Here is a 13,584-nt window from a genome sequence, read left to right as displayed (position 1 = left end):
CCTCACACACTTTGGTTAGCCACATTCACTAGACTTTTGTTTCTCTTCCCAGATCCCCGTTGTGAGTCAGGCCCCTGCTGGACAGAGACTCGGGGCCAGCTCCTGGCCTTTATGAGCTCACTTGCTGCAGCAAGGCTTGTGTGGGCAGTGACACACCTAGAGGTGATGCTGTCTGACTGTCTGCAGAACCCTGGTCCCAGGTTGTACATCTGGGAACTATGGAATGGCCCTTAAAGATGACCTTGCCCTGATGTCCCAACTCTGTGGTTACTACCTTACCTGACAAAGGGAAAGTTGCAGATGTGATTAAGTGAAGGCTTTTGAGATGGGGGAAGATTATCCTGGATTATCCAGTTGTATACAAGGGTCCTCCCAACAGGGAGGAGGGAGGCCAGAGAGGAGAGAGGATGCCATTCTGCTGACTTTGAAGGTGAGAGAAAGAGCCACAACTCAAGGAGTGGTAGACACCCAACGCTGGGGCCTTCTAAAGGATCAGCCCTGAGCAGATTATGATGGTAGTCCCCTCTTGGTTCATTTTGAACTTGGAATCGCCAGAACTGTGAGAGAATGCATATATGAAGTTTCAAGCCCTGGGCTTGTGTGAACTTGTTACAGCACTAACAGGTAATGAAGACAAGTACAGAAGACCAGCTTCCCTGTGTTAGTGACAGACCCTGGCCCTGCTGCCTGAGCCCTGGCCCTCCACTGTAGCCTTGATGGTGCACAGGACAGTGAGGCTGGTGACAACTGGATCCCTGAGTGAGTGACTGTGTGGAGCAGAGGCCCCGGCTGACTGTCAGAACCGACTAGGACTGGGGTGACAGTCTTCATCCAGGGACTCCTTACTCTGAGAGCTCTGAGGAGGTGTTGTGAGTTGAGAGGCATCAAGAATGTGTGGACTTCCTATCACACCATCCCTGCCCCTGCCGCTCCCCCCTGCCCATGTGTGTGTGTGTGTGAGCCACTGGCACTCTGGGTCTAACTACTTCCCCGGGGTGGGGATGGGGATAGGACAAAGAGTGTCTGTCGGGGGAGCAGAGAGGTAGCACCAGGTAGAGTGCTTGCATTGTCACATGCTTAGCCCAGCTGTGAACCCTGGTACCACATGGTGCCGTGACAGTGGAGGACATTCCAGTGCCATGCCGTGGTCTCTCCCTTTCTGTCTGCCTGTTGCGTGACATAAAATAGTGAGATCTGAGATCAAGTGACATGAAGTAGTGAGATTACGTATGTACCTGGTTTCCCCCATTCCATCAAAACAAACACTTACACCCCCTGAGCCAGAAACAAACAGAAAGGGGTGCCAGGCTATGGGAGGGTTTCTGGAGTGTGTGTGTGTGGGGGGGGGCGGGCAGAGAGACTGAGACAGAGATAGAAAGAACAGAGCAGTTTCGTGAGAAGAGGACAAAGGTGTGTGAGTGTGAATGAACGGAGGCTTGAAGCCACCAGCTACAGAGCAGCTGAGGGACAGGGGCAGCCCCACAAGGTGAGTGCTGAGTCTGGCGGCTGCTCTCTGGTGCCACATACCGGTCCACTTAACCTGTGGCCCTAGCAGAGGTGACTTGGGGCCGTCTGCACACAGGTCTCTCCTAAGAGAGGACAGTTTGAGCCGGAGAACAGCTCCCACGTCAGTGCCAGTGTGGGCTCCTTGAGGAGTCAAGGCTCACACACTCCCTGTGCTGTTGCCTGACCTGCAGCTAAGTCCTGTTGATAATGAGCACTGCAGGGCACAGATTTCATCAGGAGCAGTAAATGACTTTATTGCCGTTTACAAAGGAGCTGCCTCTGGTGTAGGAGCTGGTAGGCTGGGCCTACAGGGTGGACGCTGGACAGTGGGAGTTTGGAGTCACAAGCAGATGTGCTTCTGCTCAAGCTGCACATCTCAGGAAGGTCACAGGCTGTGTGTGGAGAGGCCTGCCAGGCCCCTAACTGGGTGCTCAAGGCCCCAGAGAGGAGCCTGTCTTCCTGACAGGTAGGCAGGTCCAAGAACTATCTAGCTTTCTTTCTTACTTTTATGTCCCTGCTGGGAATTCAGTGCTCTGGTCAGCCTTTTCAGGTGAAGGAGAGAGGCAGGGAAGAGGGAAAGAAGCCAGAGTACTGACTTCCTACAGTGCAGTGGGGACTGGGCTTGGACCCAGGTCCCACACATGGCACAGCAGGAGCTCTATCTAGATGAACTGTCCTGCTGAATGTTTTCCAGGCTCTGTTCTGTGAGACACAGGGTTTTTCATACAGAGAGGTGGAGGCCCAGGGAGTCCAGAGGCTGGGCCTCCAAACGCACACCCTTTGCTCCTGTGTGCTACCTTGTGCATCTCTCCACATCTCTGAGTCTGTTTTCCCACTCACCTGCTGTTCACCCACCCTTCCCAGCCAACATCACTGGGCTGCAACGGGATGCTGGTGATACTGGCAGCTGTAGGAAGAACTCTCCTCCTCCTGCTCCTCTTTCATCTCCTCTTCCTCCTCCTTCTCCTTCTCTTCTCCCCCTTCTCCTCCTCCTCTTCTTCTCCTCCTCCTCTTCTTCTCCTCCTCCTCTTCTCCTCCTCTTCTTCTCCTCCTCCTCTTCTCCTCCTCTTCTTCTCCTCCTCCTCTTCTTCTCCTCCTCCTCTTCTCCTCCTCTTCTTCTCCTCCTTCTTCTCCTCCTCCTCTTCTCCTCCTCCTTCTCTTCTCCTCTTTCTCTTCTCTTCTCTTCTCTTCTCTTCTCTTCTCTTCCTCCTTCTCTTCCTCTTCTTCCTCCCTTGGACCATTTCTCTGAAAGCCACGAGACTTTCCCCTCTGGTCCACTCCTAACAGGAGTCACCAATGTACCAAAAAGACTTCAGAGGGCGAGTGGGCCCCATACTCAAGGGACTTGTGGAACCCCAGCTCACACACAGCCTTTGCAAAAACAACCCCCTACTTGGCAAAATGGCATTTATTGCCCTGGGCTAGGACCTCTTAGCCCTGTGCCAGGCCTTGTTTATCCTGGCACATAGCATAGTGATGCTCAAGCGTTCCAAGTGCACTGAACTTCCTGGATTTCTTATCGTGTAGCTGGCCAGGCCAGGAGCAGGTGAAATGTTGATATGTGTCCAAGAGAAGATATTAAGACATTCCACAAACACCACTCCTATCCCCAAGGGGCAAGAAGTAGTGGGCAGGGCCTCTGGGGTTGGGGGTCCTGGCTGAGGAGCTAGTCAGATGTGCAGAGAAAGCTTGGCTTCTTCACCCAGCATGAGCCTCCCTTCCTGCATCTGGGTTCTTTGCTCGACGTAAGTTGGCTTTGCCACTTTCTCTAGACCACAGCTTGCCTACGCCCGCCATTTGGAATTCTCCCCCCAGTTGAACTTCCACTGGATATTTAGAGGAGAAAGCAACTAGCCTTCCTGGAGGAAGAGTCTGGGGAAATGACTGGCTGCTCCCAGATGGTGTTTTCTGTACCTTTCCCTTTCTCGGTGCCCTGATCCTCAAGGGCTTATCAGGATGTTTGTCCTGGACATCAAACGGAGCCTTTGGGCAGCTGGAAGACACCACAGACTCTTGCCTCTGCTTTGTCAGGAAGTCACATGATATGAAATAACAACTGAAGAAGGCTGAGGTGGGCATCCACATGATGTAGGGAGGAGGGCTGGGACTTCCAGGCTGAGGGTCAGTACCCCTAGGTCTACTGCTTAGCCTTCTAGCTCCTATAACTGCAAAGGGGCGATGTCAGCAGGCTTCTTGTGCCCAAGTGCAGGTGTATAAAGACAGAGTTTCTCCTGGGCAGATGACCTCACGAATGTGTCCCAGGACCTCACCTCCCTAAAGCCCTACCCCACTAGGGAAAGATAGGCTGGGGAGTGTGGATACACCTGCCAATGCCCATGTTCAGTGGAGAAGCAATTACAGAAACCAGAATTCCCATCTTTTGCCCCCGCCCCAAAGAATCTTGGTCCACACTCCCAGAGGGGGAGGAATGATAGGGGGAAGATGACCAGAGGGCTCTGAACTCCAACTCCATCAGAACCCGGAGAGAGCAAAGGAAAAAGGGAGGGGCATTTAGATGTAGTAATAGATGCATGTGTGTCTTGGAGAGGAAGAGAAGATGGAACCATGGGGGGGTAATAAGGGATATATATATATATACAGATAGTTGTAGAAATGATAATTTACCCATGTCTACAACCTTCGGAGAACTGCTGTGGATTGAAATGGAGGGAATGGGGATTCAGAACTCTGGTGGTGGGAACGGTGCAGAGTTATACCCTTTGCAATTTTGTAAATCAATATTAAATCACTAATAAAATTTGAAGGAAAAAAAGACAAAACCCCCCTGGGAGGGACTGTTAGAGTGCTAGGGGGTGGGGCTGGGGTGGCTCAGGCTCAGCACATGTGGCTTCTCAGTCCCTGGCACCATGCTAAGAGGACTGTGGACAGGTGGGGGTGGGTGGGAGGGGTCTGTGGCAGCCTTTGAGCTCCAGTGGCTGCTTCCTTCTAGGCCACTTAGTTCACAGCAAATCAGCTCACTGCCACTCCTTTGCAGGAGGATAGACTCCATGAGCTGAGGCCAGCAGTCCAAGGACATGCAGTTGATAGGATGTAGAGCCAGGATGATGCCCACTGGACTTGAACCGGTGCAGGTGAGGATGCTCATACCTTTCCTCTTACTGACCAGCAGCCTCAGTATTTCCTAGTCCCTTTTGTGTCTGGGGCTGAACTAGGTCAGCTTAAGGGTACCCCAGGGCCCTGTTACTAGACCCCATCTTGCTGCCATAGGAGCCAGATGGACAAACTCCCTGGTGTGGTACCATCTCCTGTCTGCTGGGGGGCCAGGAGAAGCCATTAGTGGAGGCATCGATGATGGCATCTGAGGAGGGGTCCCATGGGAGGAACATCCTTCCGGGACAGAGAGGGGGTGGAAGCAGGGAAATTCACTTCAAGTCAGGTCTCAGAGTCATCATGTTTGTTCATGGGGACCTGTCTCTTCATAAGAAGAAGAACATTTGCAGAAAGAGTAGTGACCATGTGTGCTGTTGTATAGAGTTCTCTCAGTGACAGGGGGCAGGGGAGATAGCCTGACCTGGTCCTCATTTTACAGAAGGGAAGTGAAGCATGGGATACATAGGTGACCAATTCAAGGTCACCAGTGGAGTTGCAAATTCAGCACAGGCACGTGACAACTTTCTTTTTAAAACTATCTAATTATTTATTACTCCCCTTTTTTGTCTTCATGGTTATTGCTGGGGCTCAGTGCCTTCACTATAAATCCAGTGCTTCTGTGGCCATTTTTAAATTTTTTTTTTTTTTTGTATAGGACAGAGAGAAATTGAGAGAGGAGGGGAAGATAGAGAGGGAGAAAGAAAGATGGACACCTGCAGACCTGCTTCATTGCTTGTAAAGTGACCCCCCTGCCCCACAGTTGGGGAGTTGAGACTCGAACTGGGATCCTTGCGCGGGTTCTTATGTTTCATACTATGTGCACTTAACCCAGTGAGCCACCACCCACCCCAACCCCTTTTTTTTCTCTGTTGCCACCAGGATTGTTGCTGGGGCTTAGTGCTTGCACGATGAATCCATTGTTCCTGGTGGCCATTCCTCTCTCCCATTTCCTTTTTTCTTTTTGATAGGAATAGAGAAGTTGAGAGAGAAGCAGGAGGCAGAAGGGAAGAGAGAGAGAGGGGAAGGAGAGGGGCTGGGAGAGAGAGGGGAGAGAGAGAGAGAGGGAGACCTGCAGCACTGCTTCACCACTTGTGAAGCTTCACCTCCTGCAGGTGGAGAATCTTGAGCATGGGTCCAGTGAGACTGCAGGGTTTGTTTCCTGAGACTGGAACTCTGAGCATGGGGAGGGCTTTGTCTTTGGGCAGCACTTGCTGGCATGGGTGGAAGAGAGGAACAGAAAGAGGCACTGTGGGGGGGCTCAGTGGGGGTGAACCAGGTTGAGCACACATGTTACAATGTGCAAAGACCCAAGTTTGAACCTCTGGTCCCTGCCTCCAGGGGGAAGGTTTTGCAAGTGGTGAAGCAGTGCTGCAGGTGTCTCTCTATTTCTCTCTCTCTCTGTATCACCCCCTTCCCTCTCAAAATCTGGCTGTCTCTATCCAATAAACAAATAAAGATAATTTTTAAAAAAGAAAGAGGCACTGTTGGCCCCATGAGTCAGGGGTCCAGTCCTGGCAGCTTCTGCCGCCCACCTGGCATGGCCAGAGGCCCGGGGGTGTCTCAGCACAGTGAGTCACTGCAGGCACCCATCGGCAAGTAGGTTCCCATCAGGAGACACTCTCCCACCTGCTCTGCCTCTGGCCTTGGCCCCAGCCATGGTGCCCAGTGCATTACTCACTTCCTTCCTGGGACCGACACGTACAAATGTGTGCCAGCCATGTGGGCCACGTGTCTGCAGGGACATGTGCATAAGGGGCCAGGCAGCCTGGAGTCACTGACAGCACCTCACTGGGCCTCAGGGGACCAACCCCCATGGTGACCTGGGGTGTGTGACAAAGCTAGGCCAGCCTCTGACAAAGCTGTGTTACATGAGAAAAAGGCTCTTTGGCTCTGTTCTGATAAGTCAACTCTCATCTTTAGAGGAAATAGAGATAAAGTTGTGGAGGACAGAATGCGAAACCATGTACCCAGAGATAGCCTTTTTTTTTTTTTTTTGCACCAGAGGTGCTGGTGACTTTGCAATGCTTGTTGCCATCGTTGTCTCTGGCCTGGCTCTCCCCTCTGCTCCCCAAGGCTGGGAGTTCCTCCCTCACATTCTGAGCTGTAAGACCCGGATTTACCTAGAAGAAAGGACGAATGACTGTGGAACTGCTTAGGGATCCCAACCGAAAACAGGCTTCAGGAAAGGCCACTACATTCTCAGCTCCTGAGCAAGCAGCAAACGGTTATGTGTCCACTGGCAACCAGGGCCACCTTCTGCCTCTGCCCCACACAGAGCCTGGCAGTGTGGCAGCTGCTGGGATTCTAGTCTTGGTCTTGGTAGCAGAGCCTCCTGGGTGATCGTTACAATGACTGGGTGACAAAGATGCACAGCACCACACAGCCAGGCTCTGCTGTCCTTGAACATAACTGACAGGTCAACCTTGGCCATGGGGAAGTTCTGTGAATAAGACCAAAGGACCAGCATCCCCCTCTGAGGTCCTCTTGCTGTAGACAGGGCATTCAAGGCCCATGGCAAAAGTAACTTCTGGTACTTCCTTCTTCCTTCAGCTGCAACCAGTAGGCCGGTGAACACTACCTGGACGAGGTTCTGACCACAGGCTGGTCCCCAGGAACTCTGATCTGTGGAGGGAGAAGGCCCTGCAGAAACCTGAGCTTCTGGTCACTCAAGCAGAGGCTTGAAAAGAGCCCAGGCCCTCATGGGAATGCAGCCCCATCGGACCTGGTTGCCTCACATGAGCTGTTCATTTTGTCAATATTTATCAACCTCTAGACAGTGCCAGGTCTTGCCCCACAGAGTCATTATGATGTTTTGAGGAGGTGACATGGTGGCAGGAAGTGCTTGGGGCATGTTTGCAAGTGGAACATTGTTGCCCACAGACCCCTCTGCCTTGGGGAAGACTGGAGACAGGGTCTCCCTGCACCACCGAATGACCTGCTTCCCAGTTACCATGGTCCTTTCTTTATCCTTCAATTTTCGACCAGCTTCTTGGGCAAAGAAGTCAATCAAACCTGCAGGTTCTTAACAGAGAATATCAGTTCTGCAGATGGCTTTGTTCTCTGCTGCTTTGGCAGTGGACACTGGCATCCCCTTTGCATTTTTTCCATGGAATGATCATACTTGAAGCCTACCAAAGAGGGGGGCGGGGACTCAGTGCTCTCCAAACACCAAGGTGATCTTATCAAAGTGGCTTTCCTGAGGTCAAGCAGGTAGGGAGATATAGGGGCATGAGAGGCCTGTGGGGAAATAGGAAATTCTTGTTGTCCCCAGAGATGCTACAGAGGACACATAGGGAAGGAGCTAAGAATTCAAATTCAGATTTCAGGGCCTGGGAGACAGCTCACCTGGGAAATTGTCCTCTTTGTCATGCATATGACCCAGCCTCCAACTCCACTCCCAAGACACTGGGAGAAGCTTCAGTGCTGTGATGTCCTTTCCTCTCTCCCTCTGTCTCTGTCTCTGTTGCTACCTCTCTCCTCTTATCTGACAACAGTTAGTTAGAGGCAGTAAAGCTCCAGTGATAGCCAAATAAAAAAGCTTTGGCCTCAGCCACTTGACGATCACCCAGTATGGGGACAGAACACAGTATGGGGACCCATCTCAGACCCCATGCTTTGTGTCATCTGTGATGCCACCCTGTAGGCCTGACACAGAGAGCTGATGAAGGCTGACACCCAGGTGGACACACGCTCAGACACACATGACCCACAGCGGAGGCCAGAGGGCCAGAGGCAGCTGTGCACACCATGCAGAAAGAGCCCAAGGAGTTGCTAACCCCACAGCTCTCACATTCAAGTTGTGGTCCGGTCTCCACAAGCACGCCTCTAAGGCCTTGGGCGTTCCTGTGGGATTGTGTTGACTGATCAGTCAAGCAATTACCAGCTTCTGAGAGCCTCTGATGAATAACCACAGAAGACAACCTAGCCTCAGCAAGCAAGCAGTTGACCTTAAGAGCACCAGGGAAACCAGACTCTAGGTGAGGAATGAGCTCACAGTTCTGCCTGGAGGAGAGTGACAGCCTGTGACTGGCTAGAGCAGCTGAGCATTTCCTGTTCTGTATCTGCTTGGACTTCTATTCGTCAGCTCAGCAGGATGTGCACCAGTTTCTTAAGGCAACCAGCATGACCCAGTCACTGTCAGCACTGGGTTCTGCTAATGCTTTCTCAGACCATTTGTTTGATTAACAGTGTTCTGTGGTGCTTGTGACTGCTTTCCTGCCCTGCTTGTACCAATAGCACATTGAGCAGGTGCCTGTGGTGCAGAGACATGAGTTTAGATTCCAAAGTTACCTTTTAAAATTTCTTTATGGCATTCAGGAGGTGGCACAGTGGATAAAGCATTGGACTCTCAAGCATGAGGTCCCAAGTTCAATCCTGGGCAGCACATGTACCAGAATGATGTCGGATTCCTTCTCGCTCTCTATTTTCCTATCTTTCTCATAAATAAACAAATAAAATCTTTTTAAAAATAATAAAAATAAAATCAAATATATTTATGGGAGCTGGGTGGTGGTTCACCCAGTAGAGTGCACATGTTACCTTGTGTAAGGACCTGGGTTCAAGTTTCCCGTCTCCATCTATGTAGGGAAGAAGCTTCATGAGCAGTGTAACACTGCTACAGATGTCTCTTCTGTCTGCTTGTCACTCTTCCTTTCTCTCTCTCTCTTTTTCTCATATCTACTAAAAAAAAAAATCAAGGAAGAACATAGCCACTGGGACCGGTGGAACAGCACAGGTACCCAGTCCCCATCATTACTCTAATGGCAAAAAAAAAAAAAATTATGCCAACCACCTTCCTATTTACACCTTGACTTTCCTCTGTCTCAGGATGTCTGTAGATTCTGTGACATGATTGTTGGGGAAACCAAGAACTTGAGCCTCCCGGGAACTGGGTTCTCATAGAGATTCCTTCAATTACCGGTTTATTATAGGGCAAAGAAAAGGTTACAGATTTTTGACCTGTGTGTCCATGGGAATGATACAGATGACCAACATTTCAACATCACAGAGGCTACAGGTGACAAGCCCACAACTGATAGGGTCCTCAATGGGGAGGGACTTAAAGTCCTTCCTCTACAATTGTGAACCAAGCAAGGATGTCCGTTTGTATCAGCATGTTGGAAATCCTGGCTGGAGTCATTAGGCAAAGAAGATAAATAAGAAGCTTCCGAATTTCAGCACAAGTGTCAAACTGCCACTGCTAGCATCTGACCTATCATTGCATAGAAATATTAAAAGAATTAAAGTGAATGAGCTCAGAGTAGGTGTCGGATGATAATCAGCGTGAAAATAAATCTATCAACTTTCTACATGGAGTGGGGACAAGTGGTGGCACATCTGGTTGACTGCTCAAGTTACAGTGCACAGGATCTCAAGTTCAAGCCCCTGGCCCCCAGTTGCAGGGGAAGCTTCACAAGAGGTGAAGCAGGGTTTCAGGTGTCCCTCTGTCTCTTTTCCTCTCTAGCTTTCCCTCTCCTCTCAATTTCTCTCTGTCTCTTTCTAGTAAATATGTAAAAATATTTAAAAACATTTTCTATATATTAGCAACAAACTATTAGAGACCAAAATGAATACAGCAGTCCCCTTACAACTGTGCCCCCCCCCAACAACAACAACATAATCCCTAGAAACACATTTAGCCAAGGGATGAAAATTATAAGACACCAATGAAAGAAACTAAAGATAACACAAAGAAGTGGGGAGCTAATCTGTAGAGAGGAAGAACAAGTGCTGTGAAAATGGCCACACTGCCTCTGCACCCGCTACCCAAGGGAGTCCTGGCAATCTCACAATAGCTTCTTCCAGGAGAGCTATCGGGCACTACACCTGAGCCACCCCTCTGAATTTGAAGCATTGTTTTCACAAGCAGTGATATTTTTGTCTTCTACGTCACCATAAAGGGGGCAAAAGAGAGCCCTGTGATGATACAGAATAGAACTCCTGAGGTACACAGTTAGCGTGGTATGCTGTGGGCACTTGTCCATGGTGGGCATGCCCCCTCTCTTTGTACCCCAGTGGTGTTGGAGGGGCATTGCTGTGGAAGCTCTGAAGTCAGCCTTTGGTGTCTGAGGCTCCTCTATTTCATCTCCTCAGTCATTCTCCAGCAGCTCAATGAGGCAGAAATTATAGCTTAACCTTTGTTGTTGTTGTGGTTTCCAAGGCTTCACTGCTCTGGTGTAATTTTTCCAGAGAGACACAGAGGATACGGACAAAAAGACAGAGAGAGAAAGAGAGAGAGAGAGAGAGAGAGAGAGAGAGAGAGAGGGTCCACAGCACTGAAGCTTCCTCCAATGTGGTGGGGTTCAGGCTTGAACCTGAGTCACTCACATGGCAAGCAGCACTCTTTTCTAGTGACCTTGTTTGCTGGCCCTGTGCTCACTTGTTAGATAAGGAAACTGCAGTTCAGAGAGGGTCAGAGACCAGCTGAGAGTGGCAGTCTTTACTTGACCCTGCTTTTTCAACAATGCCCCAAGCGGCAGTTGCCAGGCTGAAGTCCAAGATGACGTATACTTTCCTCATTTGGGAGCTACTCTCCACCCTAATCCAGCTTTCTAGGCCTACTGTTAACTCTGACACCATCTTCCCAGACAATACTTTTAGCCCACCTGCATGTTAGCTGTCCGGCTCAGACAAAAAACTACTAAAGCCTCACTTGAATAGCCTTAGTTTAATCTGCTCTATTCTTACTTCCAGGTTCCTGTCCATTAAACAATTTGTCCTGCTTTATATCTTACCATCTTTCAGCCAGTGAGTTACAGATGTTACTAGGATTTCATCCTGACTTCCCTGGTCCCCCAGAACCTTGCCCCACTAGGGAAAGAAAAAAACAGACTGGGGGTATGAATCTACCTGTCAACGTCCATGTCCAGCAGAGAAGCAATTGCAGAAGTCAGACTTTTCACCTTCTGCACCCCTCAAAATTTATTTGGTCCATACTCCCAGAGGGATAAAGAATAGGGAAGCTTCCAAGGAGGGGATGGGGTACAGAACTCTGGTGGTGGCAACTGCATGGAATTGTATTCCTGTTACCTTACAATCTTGTTAATCATTATTAAATCACTAATAAAATTTAAAAAAGAAAGTATAGGACTAGGAAAAAGCAGGGCAGTGGGAGACCCGGAGGCCTATACCTCTACTGGCATCCTGGTGTTAACATCCAGGAAGACTGGGATGGGGTAGGGCAGAGGCAAGCTCAGGAATGCAGGAAGTGGCCACAAGGTCAAGAAAACCCCAGGCAGTGGGCCACAGCAGGCAGTGGGCTGGGCCCAGGACAGGCAGAAGAGCAGGTTTGAGAGGTCTCAGCAGCCCAGGGGGTAGAGAGGCAGATGGGGCAGTACCACATGTGACTGCGGACTCTGTGAAAGCAGCCTGATTCTTGCTGTGAGACTCATGAAGCAGTGGCTGAGGCTGCTGAGGTGTCCAGGGCTGCCCGGTGGTTAAAATAGGCCTCACTTCCCACCTGTCTCCTGTGCAGTTCGGGTCGCTGAGTCCCTGTCCTGTGTCCAGTGGAGGAGAAGCACCATTATTCTAGTTCATGTGGCGTCTCACCTGCCCAGAGGCTGACATGCCTCGAGCAGGGCTGGGAATTACCTCCTTGCTGCGTCACTTCCAGAGTCACCCACCACAGCTGCTCCATAGGCCCTTGTCTGGTAGGTCCTTGGCGACCTGCAGTGTCACCTGCTCCAGCGACACCAGGTCCCTGGCACCAGAAAGAAACTCCCAAGACAGTGTGGAGGGAGAGGCTCTTCCCTGAGGGCAGACTCCAGGCGACTGAATCTAGTGCAGCCTCTTACCTGAGTAGAGCAAGGGAGCAGCCTGGACCTCACTTGGAGACCATGTGTTGATGGGGCAGGACAGCAAGCTCTGGGATTCCAGTGGGTAACGGGAGAAATGATAAGCCTCTGGCCACTCTGAAGGTACATGAGATCTGCTTCCTGTGGCTTCCATGTGTGGACTCCTAGCTAGGGTGCCACAGGCAGACAAGCTAGTGGTTCTTCCTTGCTCTTGGGTGGTCTTTTTATTTTATTTTTTTTATTTCTACCAAGGCTATCACTAGGGCTCGATTCCTATGAGATGAATCTGCCACTCCCAGCAGCCTTCTCCTCCTTCCTTCCTTCCTTCCTTCCTTCCTTCCTTCCTTCCTTCCTTCCTTCCATCCTTCTCTCCCTCCCTTCCTCCTTCCCTTTCTTTTCTCCCTTTCTGATTAGAAAGGACACAGAGAAAGTGAGGAAGAGAGGGAGAGAGACAGACAGACACTTGCAGACCTGCTTCACTGCCCTTGAAGTGGCCCCACACACACCCAAGATGGGGGCCAAGAGCTCATACCTGGGTCCTGGCTCATTGTAATGTGTGTGCTCAAACAGGGTTGCCAGTGCCGAGCTCCCTCTTGGGTGGTCTTTAAAATATCCAAAAAGGGCTCACAAGACAGCTCATTTAGGAAGGTGTCTGCCTGAACCCAGGTTCAAGAAAGTACCCACAGCACCGGGCAAAGCTTTGATGCTTTGATCTCTCTGTTCGTCTTTCGCTTTCTGTATGAGAAAGAGTTGGCTGGGAGCAGTGACATCACCACCGCCACCATGGTCACCATCACCATCATAAGATGTCCAATAGGCCATGGACTTCCATAATGGTGTCTGAGCTTCCTGGGACCCTAGCTTGTGCATGCCCAGGATCTTCTGGTCAGTACACTTGCCCCATACCCTGTGACCCCAACTCTGAGGAGGCCCCCTGACTTCAGTGTCTCCCTGCTACCCTTCATGCTGGTTCAGGCAGGGGCAGGGGTGGGGTGGGGTGGGCTGCGTGCTGGGTTTGCCTGTGGACAGGCACCTGCCTCTGCTGCTCAGCCCTGCTCTCCTCCCTGGCTCCTTTACCTTGGCAGTTGCTGTGAGTCCTTAGCGCTTGCCCATTCTCTGGGCTTCCTGCCTCCTTCAGGCCCTTTCACTTCGCTGGGCAGGTTTGCTTCCTGGC

The 13,584-nt window shown here is 50.7% G+C and overlaps 1 long non-coding RNA gene across 1 annotated transcript; it reads left to right on the top strand.

Annotated features, from left to right (window-relative positions):
- The first annotated feature begins 250 nt into the window (after window positions 1-250).
- LOC132534324 (uncharacterized) lies at window positions 251-7,322 on the top strand. The gene is made up of 3 exons (XR_009546048.1): window positions 251-430; window positions 4,502-4,598; window positions 7,168-7,322. It is a non-coding gene; the product is annotated as an uncharacterized LOC132534324 (long non-coding RNA).
- The last annotated feature ends 6,262 nt before the right edge of the window (window positions 7,323-13,584 follow it).

This window comes from Erinaceus europaeus, chromosome 18, assembly GCF_950295315.1.
Source record: "Erinaceus europaeus chromosome 18, mEriEur2.1, whole genome shotgun sequence".
Classification (NCBI taxonomy): Eukaryota; Metazoa; Chordata; class Mammalia; order Eulipotyphla; family Erinaceidae; genus Erinaceus; species Erinaceus europaeus.
This window is presented reverse-complemented; position numbering and strand designations above follow the sequence as displayed.